Raw genomic sequence first — 11,407 nt, forward strand, 5'->3', positions numbered from 1 at the left:
TTCCAGAACTATCTCACATGCTGCTCGAAGGAAAGTTTCCCTGAGACTTGAAGGCAACAGATGCCACATACTGAAAGGAGGTAGACAACTACCAGACAAGGTTTGCAAGGGAGGTGTGAAAACCAGTTCCATTATCTTGACCCTCAGCCATATCAAGAGCATATAAAAGTTGGGAACTCGGCTGGCTGCGGTGGCTCATGCCTGTAATCTCAGCACTTTGGGGGGCTGAGGTAGGCGGATCACAAGGTCAGGAGATCAAGACCATCCTGGCCAACATGGTGAAACCCTGTGTCTACGAAAATACAACAACAACAAAAAAATTAGCTAGTCATGGTGGCACAAGCCTGTAGTCCCAGCTACTTAGGAGGCTGAGGCAGGGAAATTGCTTGAATCCAGGAGGCGAAGGTTGCAGTGAGCTGAGATCATGGCACTGCACTCCAGCCTGGCAACAGAGCAAGACTCTGTCTCAAAAAAAAAAAAAGAAAAAAAAATTGGAGCTTATGTTTAAGGGAGATTTATTTAAAACACACAAAATATCAAGTATTTGGGGAGGATGTGGAACAATTAGAACTCCCTTTGACTCCTGGAAGGAGTATTAATTGGTACAACCACTTGGAGGCACTGGAAGAATCTACTAAAGCTGAACCTATGTGTTATGGAATGAATTGTGTCCACTCCCTGCAAAATTCTTATGTTGAAATCCTAACCCCCACAGGGTCTCACTCTGTCCACCATGCCTGGCTAATTAAAAAAATTTTTCTGGTTTTGTAAAGACGGAGGAGTCTCACTCTGCTGCCCAGGCTGTTTTTGAACTCCTGGCCTCAAGTGGTCCTCCTGCCTTGGCCTCCCAAAGCGCTGGGATTACAGGTGTTAGCCACCATGCCTGGCAGAGACGCGAACTTTAAAGAGGTAATTAAATTAAAATGAGGTGATTAGGATAGGCACTAATCCAATATGACTGATGTTCTTATAAGAAGAGGAAATTTGGACACAGACATGCACAGAGGGAAGACCATATGAGGACACAGGGAGAAGACAGCCATGTACAAGCAAAGCAGAGAGGCCTAAAGAGAGACCACCTCTACAAACACCTAGATCTCAGATTTCCAATCCCCAGAATTGTAAGAAAATCAATGTCTGTTGTTATCCAGTCTAGGATACTCTGTTGTGGCAGCCCAAGCAAATTAGTATTAATACAATCGACCTGTCCTGTGGCCCAGCAAACCCATCCTGAGTATGTGTCACCAGAGATGCATAAATATGTTCACCCAAAGACATGTCCAGTTATAGTCAGAGTAGTCCCAAACTGGAAACTACTTAAATACGATAATTATGGAATGCATAAATAAATTGTGGGATGCTCACATGTTGAACAATTTTGACTAATGAATAAATGATCGAGAACTGCAGACAACATAAATGAATATCATGATGAAAATGTTGAAGAAGGTAGATACAAAGAGTATATAATGTACAATTCTGTTTATATAAAGTACAAAAAGAGTTGAAGCTACTCTTCACTATTAGAATTAGGCATTTATCTTTGGGGGATAGTAGCTGGAAGGGGGCAACAAGAAAGGCTTCTGGGGTGCTAGTAATGTTCTATTTCTTGATCTGTGTGCTTGTTGTATAGGTATTCAAATTGTAAAAGTTTGGTGAACTGTACAATCAATATAGGTGTACTTTTCTGTGTTATACTTCAATGAAAAAGTTTTAGTGGGGAGATTTTTGATAAAGAAAAGTGGGCAAGAATCCTTCATCTCTTAAGTTGCTTGCATTAAATCAGTAAGAAGAAAACAAATAATCTCATCAAAAAGTAGGCAAATGACATGAACAGACAGTTCTCAAAAGAAGATGTACCAATGGCCAACAAATGTTTAAAAAAAGTTTGACATCACTATACATCAGGAAAATGCAAATTAAAATTACAATGAGATACTACCTTGCTCCTATAAGAGTGGTCATTATTAAAAAGTTAAAAAACAATAGATGTTGGTGTGGTTGTGGTGAGAGGGGAATACTTATACACTGCTGATGGGAATGTAATTTAGTGCAACCTCTCTGGAAAACAATATGAAGATGCCTTAAAGAACTAAAAGCATTTGATCCTGCAATCCCACTAGTGGGTATCTACCCAAAGGAAGTTATTATATGAAAAAGACACATGCACACATATGTTTATTGCAGCCCAATTCACAACTGCAAATGAGTAGATTAAAAAATATGGGATATATATATTATACACACACACACACACACACACACACGTACATACATACCTTGGAATACTACTTCGCCATAAAAAAGGAATGAAATAATGTCTTTTGTAGCAACTTGGTTGGAGCTGGAGGCCATGATTCTAAGTGAAGTAACTCAGGAATGGAAAACCAAATTCCCATATGTTCTCACTTATAAGTGGGAGCTAAGCTATGAATACACAGAGGCATACAGAATGATATAAAGAACTTTGGAGACTCAGGATAGTGGGAGGTGGGTGAAGGATATAAAACTACATATTGGATACAATGTAGTCTATTGGGTGATGGGTACATTAAAGTCTCAGAATTCACCTCTATATAAGTCATGCATATAACCAAAAACCACTTGTATTCCCAAAGCTATCGAAAAAAAAAATTAAATTGCTTGTATTTGCTTGAGAGAGAGAAGAAGCACTCCTTTCTGACCCCAACCCTGCAGAGGGGGCTTCAAGGGACCCTCAAACAAGGTGACATGTGTCTTTAGGAGTTTGAGGGACAAAGTGAGAAAGAAATCTAAAGAGCCTGAAGCTGTGGCTAGCTAACTGCTCTGGTGGCAGACTAAATGAGAGATTTTGATGCTGGGGACAGTTTGACCCCAAGTTTGTCAGGGCAAGGGCTACAGCAGCATTTCTTGTGGGTAAGAGCTGGACCGTGGGTGGAGCCAAGATGGCCGAATAGGAACAGCTCTGGTCTACAGTTCCCAGCGTGAGCGACACAGAAGACGGGTGATTTCTGCATTTCCGTTTGAGGTACCGGGTTCATCTCACTAGGGAGTGCCTAACAGTGGGTGCAGGACAGTTGGTGCAGTGCACTGTGCGCGAGCCAAAGCAGGGTGAGGCATTGCCTCACTCGGGAAGTGCAAGGGGTCAGGGAGTTCCCTTTCCTGGTCAAAGAAAGGGGTAACAGATGGCACCTGGAAAATCGGGTCAGTCCCACCCTAATACTGCGCTTTTCCAACGGGCTTGGAAAACAGCACACCAGGAGATTGTGTCCCGCACCTGGCTCGGAGGGTCCTATGCCCACGGAGTCTCGCTGATTGCTAGCACAGCAGATCAAACTGCAAGGTGGCAGCAAGGCTGGGGGAGGGGCACCCACCATTGCCCAGGCTTGCTTAGGTAAACAAAGCAGCCAGGAAGCTCGAACTGGGTGGAGCCCACCACAGATCAAGGAGGCCTTCCTGCCTCTGTAGGCTCCACCTCTGGGGGCAGGGCACGGACAAACAAAAATTCGCAGGAACCTCTGTAGACTTAAATGTCCCTGTCTGACAGCTTTGAAGAGAGTAGTGGTTCTCCCAGCACACAGCTGGAGATCTGAGAACGGACAGACTGCCTCCTAAAGTGGGTCCCTCACCCCCAAGCAGCCTAACTGGGAGGCACCCCCCAGTAGGGACAGACTGACATCTCACTCGGCCGGGTACTCCTCTGAGACAAAACTTCCAGAGGAACTATCAGACAGCTGAATTTGTGGTCTCACGAAAATCCGCTGTTCTGCAGCCACCACTGCTGACACCCAGCCAAACAGGGTCTGGAGTGGACCTCTAGTAAACTCCAACAGACCTGCAGCTGAGGGTCCTGTCTGGTAGAAGGAAAGCTAACAAACAGAAAGGACATCCACACCAAAAACCCATCTGTACATCACCATCATCAAAGACCAAAAGTAGATAAAACCATAAAGATGGGGAAAAAACAGAGCAGAAAAACTGGAAACTCTAAAAAGCAGAGCACCTCTCCTCCTCCAAAGGAACGCAGCTCCTCACCAGCAACAGAACAAAGCTGAATGGAGAATGACTTTGACGAGTTGAGAGAAGAAGGCTTCAGATGATCAAACTACTCCCAGCTACGGGAGGAAATTCAAAACACTAGCAAAGAAGTTAACAACTTTGAAAAAAAAATTAGACGAATGGATAACTAGAATAACCAATGGAGAGAAGGGCTTAAAGGAGCTGATGGAGCTGAAAGCCAAGTTTCGAGAACTACACAAAGATTGCAGAAGACTCGGTAGCCAATGCGATCAACTGGAAGAAAGGGTATCAGTGATGGAAGATGAAATGAATAAAATGAAGCGAGAAGGGAAGTTTAGAGAAAAAAGGATAAAAAGAAACGAACAAAGCCTCCAAGAAATTTGGGACTATGTGAAAAGACCAAACCTACGTCTGATTGGTGTACCTGAAAATGATGGGGAGAATGGAACCAAGTTGGAAAACACTCTGCAAGATATTATCCAGGAGAACTTCCCCAATCTAGCAAGGCAGGCCAGCATTCAGATTCAGGAAATACAGAGAACGCCACAAAGATACTCCTCGAGAAGAGCAACTCCAAGACACACAATTGTCAGATTCACCAAAGTTGAAATGAAGGCAAAAACGTTAAGGGCGGCCAGAGAGAAAGGTCGGGTTACCCACAAAGGGAAGCCCATCAGACTAACAGCTGATCTCTCAGCAGAAACGCTACAAGCCAGAAGAGAGTGGGGGCCGATATTCAACATTCTTAAAGAAAAGAATTCTCAACCCAGAATTTCATATCCAGCCAAACTAAGCTTCATAAGTGAAGGAGAAATAAAATACTTTACAGACAAGCAAATGCTGAGTGATTTTGTCACCACCAGGCCTGCCCTAAAAGAGCTCCTGAAGGAAGCACTAAACATGGAAAGGAACACCCGGTACCAGTCACTGCAAAAACATGCCAAATTGTAAAGACCATCGAGGCTAGGAAGAAACTGCATCGACTAACGAGCAAAATAACCAACTAACATCATAATGACAGGATCAGATTCACACATAACAATATTAACTTTAAATGTAAATGGGCTAAATACTCCAATTAAAAGACACACACTGGCAAACTGGATAAGGAGTCAGGACCCATCAGTGTGCTGTATTCAGGAAACCCATCTCACGTGCAGAGACACACATAGACTCAAAATAAAGGGATGGAGGAAGATCTATCAAGCAAATGGAAAACAAAAAGGCAGGGGTTGCAATCCTGGTCTCTGATAAAATAGACTTTAAACCAACAAAGATCAAAAGAGACAAAGAAGGCCATTACATAATGGTAAAGGGATCAATTCAACCAGAAGAGCTAACTATCCTAAATATATATGCACCCAATACAGGAGCACCCAGATTCATAAAGCAAGTCCTGAGTGACCTACAAAGGGACTCAAACTCCCACACAATAATAATGGGAGATTTTAACACCCCACTGTCAACATTAGACAGGTCAACGAGACAGAAAGTTAACAAGGATATCCAGGAATTGAACTCCGCTCTGCACAAAGTGGACCTAATAGACATCTACAGAATTCTCCACCCCAAATCAACAGAATATACATTTTTTTCAGCACCACACCACACCTATTCCAAAATTGACCACATAGTTGGAAGTAAAGCTCTCCTCAGCAAATGTAAAAGAATAGAAATTATAACAAATTCTCTCAGACCACAGTGCAATCAAACTAGAACTCAGGATTAAGAAATTCACTCAAAACCGCTCAACTACATGGAAACTGAACAACCTGCTCCTGAATGACTACTGGGTACATAATGAAATGAAGGCAGAAATAAAGATGTTCTTTGAAACCAACGAGAACAAAGACACAACATACCAGAATCTCTGGGACACATTCAAAGCAGTGTGTAGAGGGAAATTTAGAGCACTAAATGCCCACAAGAGAAAGCAGGAAAGATCCAAAATTGACACCCTAACATCACAATTAAAAGAACTAGAAAAGCAAGAGCAAACACATTCAAAAGCTAGCAGAAGGCTAGAAATAACTAAAATCTGAGCAGAACTGAAGGAAATAGAGACACAAAAAACCCTTCAAAAAAGTAATGAATCCAGGAGCTGGTTTTTTGAAAAGACCAACAAAATTGATAGACTGCTAGCAAGACTAATAAAGAAGAAAAGAGAGAGGAATCAAATAGATGCAATAAAAAATGAAAAAGGGGATATCACCACCAATCCCACAGAAATACAATCTACCATCAGAGAATACTACGAACAGCTCTATGCAAATAAACTAGAAAATCTAGAAGAAATGGATAAATTCCTCGACAAATACAGACTCCCAAGACTAAACCAAGAAGAAGTTGAATCTCTGAATAGACCAATAACAGGCTCTGAAATTGTGGCAATAATCAATAGCTTAACAACCAAAAAGAGTCCAGGACCTGATGGATTCACAGCCGAATTCTACCAGAGCTACAAGGAGGAACTGGTACCATTCCTTCTGAAACTATTCCAATCGACAGAAGAAGAGGGAATCCTCCCTAACACATTTTATGAGGCCAGCATCGTCCTGATACCAAAGTCTGGCAGAGACATAACCAAAAAAGAGAATTTCAGACCAATATCCTTGATGAACATTGATGCAAAAATCCTCAATAAAATACTGGCAAACCGAATCCAGCAGCACATCAAAAAGCTTATACACCATGATCAAGTGGGCTTCATCCCTGGGATGCAAGGCTGGTTCAACATATGCAAATCAATAAATGTAATCCAGCATATAAACAGAACCAAAGACAAAAACCACATGATTATCTCAATAGATGCAGAAAAGGCCTTTGATAAAATTCAACAATGCTTCATGCTAAAAGCTCTCAATAAATTAGGTATTGATGGGACGTATCTCAAAGTAATAAGAGCTATCTATGACAAACCCACAGCCAATATCATACTGAATGGGCAAAAACTGGAAGCATTCCCTTTGAAAACTGGCACAAGACAGGGATGCCCTCTCTCACCACTCCTATTCAACATAGTGCTGGAAGTCCTGGCCAGGGCAATCAGGCAGGAGAAGGAAATAAAGGGTATTCAATTAGGAAAAGAGGAAGTCGAATTGTCCCTGTTTGCAGATGACATGATTGTATATCTAGAAAACCCACTGTCTCAGCCCAAAATCTCCTTAAGCTGATTAGCAACTTCAGCAAAGTCTCAGGATACAAAATCAATGTACAAAAATCACAAGCATTCTTGTACACCAATCACAGACAAACAGAGAGCCAAATCATGAGTGAACTCCCATTCACAATTGCTTCAAAGAGAATAAAATACCTAGGAATCCAACTTACAAGGGATGTGAAGGACCTCTTCAAGGAGAACTACGAACCACTGCTCAATGAAATAAAGGAGGATACAAACAAATGGAACAATATTCCATGCTCATGGGTTGGAAGAATAAATATTGTGAAAATGGCCATACTGCCCAAGGTAATTTATAGATTCAATGCCATCCCCATCAAGCTACCAATGACTTTCTTCACAGAATTGGAAAAAACTACTTTAAAGTTCATATGGAACCAAAAAGAGCCCGCATCACCAAGTCAATCCTAAGCCAAAAGAACAAAGCTGGAGGCATCACGCTACCTGACTTCAAACTATACTACAAGGCTACAGTAACCAAAACAGCATGGTACTGGTACCACAACAGAGACATAGATCAATGGAACAGAACAGAGCCCTCAGAAATAATGCCGCATATCTACAACTATCTGATCTTTGACAAACCTGACAAAAACAAGCAATGGGGAAAGGATTCCCTATTTAATAAATGGTGCTGGGAAAACTGGCTAGCCATATGTAGAAAGCTGAAACTGGATCCCTTCCTTACACCTTATACAAAAATTAATTCAAGATGGATTAAAGACTTACATGTTAGACCTAAAACCATAAAAATCCTAGAAGAAAACCTAGGCAATACCATTCAGGAGATAGGCGTGGGCAAGGACTTCATGTCTAAAACACCAAAAGCAATGGCAACAAAAGCCAAAATTGACAAATGGGATTTAATGAAACTAAAGAGCTTCTGCACAGCAAAAGAAACTACCATCAGAGTGAACAGGCAACCTACAAAATGGGAGAAAATTTTCACAACCTACTCATCTGACAAAGGGCTAATATCCAGAATCTACAATGAACTCAAACAAATTTACAAGAAAAATCAAACAACCCCATCAAAAAGTGGGTGAAGGACATGAACAGACACTTCTCAAAAGAAGACATTTACGCAGCCAAAAAATGCATGAAAAAATGCTCATCATCACTGGCCATCAGAGAAATGCAAATCAAAACCACAATGAGATACCATCTCACACCAGTTAGAACGGCCATCATTGAAAAGTCAGGAAACAACAGGTGCTGGAGAGGATGTGGAGAAATAGGAACACTTTTACACTGTTGGTGGGACTGTAAACTAGTTCAACCATTGTGGAAGTCAGTGTGGCGATTCCTCAGGGATCTAGAACTAGAAATACCATTTGACCTAGCCATCCCATTACTGGGTATATACCCAAAGGACTATAAATCATGCTGCTATAAAGACACATGCACATGTATGTTTATTGTGGCACTATTCACAACAGGAAAGACTTGGAACCAACCCAAAGGTCCAACAACGATAGACTGGATTAAGAAAATGTGGCACATATACACCATGGAATACTATGCACCCATAAAAAATGATGAGTTCATGTCCTTTGTAGGGACATGGATGAAACTGGAAACCATCATTCTCAGTAAACTATTGCAAGGACAAAAAACCAAACACTGCATGTTCTCACTCATAGGTGGGAATTGAACAATGAGAACTCATGGACACAGGAAGGGGAACATCACACTCCGGGGACTGTTGTGGGGTGGGGGAAGGGGGGAGGGACAGCATTAGGAGATATACCTAATGCTAAATGACGAGTTAATGGGCACAGCAAACCAACACGGCACATGGATACACATGTAACAGACCTGCACATTGTGCACATGTACCCTAAAACCTAAAGTATAATAATAAAAAAAAAAAGAGCTGAACCATCTTGCATGAGAAAGTTAGTATGGAGAAATGAAGGGCTATCCAGGGAGGCTCCTTGAAAGTACAAACACACCTTAGCCATAAAGCTGGAGCATTGCTGGAATACTATGAGTATAAACCATAAAGTATAGTTCATAAATATCTACCATGAGTATTCCAGAAACATAAACTCGTACAAAGGCACAGATGCATTTGCCATAGGTGAGTCACCTCCAGTAATGGGGGTGGTGGGATGGTGGCAGTGTCTAAAGAAACCATCAAAGAGCAAACAGTTGCCAGCCCTCAAGAGCAAGGGTCAGCTTATGACAGTATTCATCAAGTAAGAACTTTCCTGACCCACTTCCCTCCCTTCACCCTGTTGCAATCATGAAAAGGTCAGAAACTCCTAGTCAGCAAGGGAAGGAGTTCTGTGTGACACTGGCAGAAGAAGGTGACTTGTTTTTCAACATGCTCCACTCTGAGAAGGACAAGAAACCACTAACATTTGAATTCTCATTCATAACTGAGCTATCAAATTCCTAGCAGAAGTTGTGGCCCAGATAATTAAAACTACAGAGCAAATTCAAGGGGTTATAAATTGATATTATGCTCCAACCCTTATACTTAGAATACTTGCTTCTCTCCCAGGGCTACACATCATTCTCAGGCCAGATCAGACTCCCTTCCTCCATGATGCAGACCAATAAGAGCTATGTGTTCAGCAGAAGTAGGGGTGAGAAAGAGGGAGCAACTGAGGGTAATCCTGAGTGATCAGGAAGAGGCTGATGGTAATAATCAAAAGATAGATGCAGGAGAAAAGAGCAGTTTTGGTGGTTGAGATAATATATAAGTTCAACTTTGATGCCTCTGGGATAGAAAGGTGAAAATCTTCATTGGACAACTTGGCATTCAGGAAGGAAGCTCAGAACTCGCTAGAGTTGGGAACATCACACTCCGGGGACTGTTGTGGGGTTGGGGGAGGGGGGAGGGACAGCATTAGGAGATATACCTAATGCTAAATGACGAGTTAATGGGTGCAGGAAATCAACATGGCACATGGATACATATGTAACAAACCTGCACATTGTGCACATGTACCCTAAAACCTAAAGTATAATAATAAAAAATAAATAAATAAATAAATAATTAAAAAAAAAAAGAACTCGCTAGAGTTGGAATCATCAGCATATTGGTACACTTGATGTCTTAGGAGTAGGTGTGGTTTACCAAGGAGAACACTGGATCATTTAAAAGAGAGATTAGTGGAGGAGCCTGTAAAGAAACTGCAGAGTAGGTAAGGAAAAGAAAAGAGTGAATTTCCTGAAGCTGAAGCAAGAGAGCCCCTTGAAGAAAAAAAGTGATCAATTGTGGCAAAATTCTACAGATGTCATGGAAAGGAAATACTGAACAGCACTGATTTAACTTCAGAGGACTACAGTGATATTAGAATGGCTATCTTGTGAAAAGAAGTTGGGAGTGAAAGTCCAAAAACAGCAGACTATGGAACAAATGGGACGTGACAGAGTACAGGCAATTCACATGGACGACTCTAGAAATCTAGCTTTGTGAGAAAGAAGGGCAAAAGCTTAAATATAGAAAGGGTTAAGGGAAGGGATCCTAATGTTTTCTTGTGCCATGAACTCCAGTGGCAGTCTGTTGAACCTTCTGGGTCTCTTTTCGAGAATGTTTTTATTTTCTTTTTTTGTTTGTTTCTTTCAAGAATGTTTTTAAATGCAAAAAGGAAAACAGAAAATTAGAAAAATCAACTCGTTATATTGAAAAATCATTGACCAAAATAGTTTAAAAAAAAAAAAACCCAAACACCGCATGTTCTCACTCAGAGATGGGAATTGAACAATGAGAACACTTGGACACAGGAAGGGGAACATCACACACTGGGGCCTGTTGTGGGGTGGGGGGAGTGGGGAAGGATAGTATTAGGAGATATACCTAATGTAAATAACGAGTGAATGGGTGCAGCACACCAACATGGCACATGTATACATATGTAACAAGCCTGTATGTTGTGCACATGTACCCTAGAACATAAAGTATAATTATATATATATATATATATATATATAAAATCTATAACAGAACAATGCATGTGTGTCTTTGTCAATGCATTAGTTATTGGCAGAAATAATACCATATTTGGAAGTAGTGATGAGTGCAAACAAATGATATTTCTAGATATCTTCAGCAACCTTTATGTGATAAAAAAATCACCTGTGACCTGATGACAAAGTCACATGTATTGCTAAGAATATTGAGTTTTGTACCCTACATTTATAATAAAAAGTTGAATTCCAGCAAGAAGTTGATGAATACATATAATATATATAATATAGATGATATATATTGTA

General features: G+C 41.0%; 1 protein-coding gene across 3 annotated transcripts in view; it reads right to left on the minus strand.

Annotated features, from left to right (window-relative positions):
• The window catches only part of SAMD12 (sterile alpha motif domain containing 12), a 460,705-nt gene that overhangs the window by 140,824 nt on the left and 308,474 nt on the right, over positions 1–11,407 (minus strand). The window lies entirely within an intron of this gene.

This window comes from Hylobates moloch, unplaced genomic scaffold (assembly GCF_009828535.3).
Source record: "Hylobates moloch isolate HMO894 unplaced genomic scaffold, HMol_V3 SCAFFOLD_9, whole genome shotgun sequence".
In the NCBI taxonomy this organism is placed as follows: Eukaryota; Metazoa; Chordata; class Mammalia; order Primates; family Hylobatidae; genus Hylobates; species Hylobates moloch.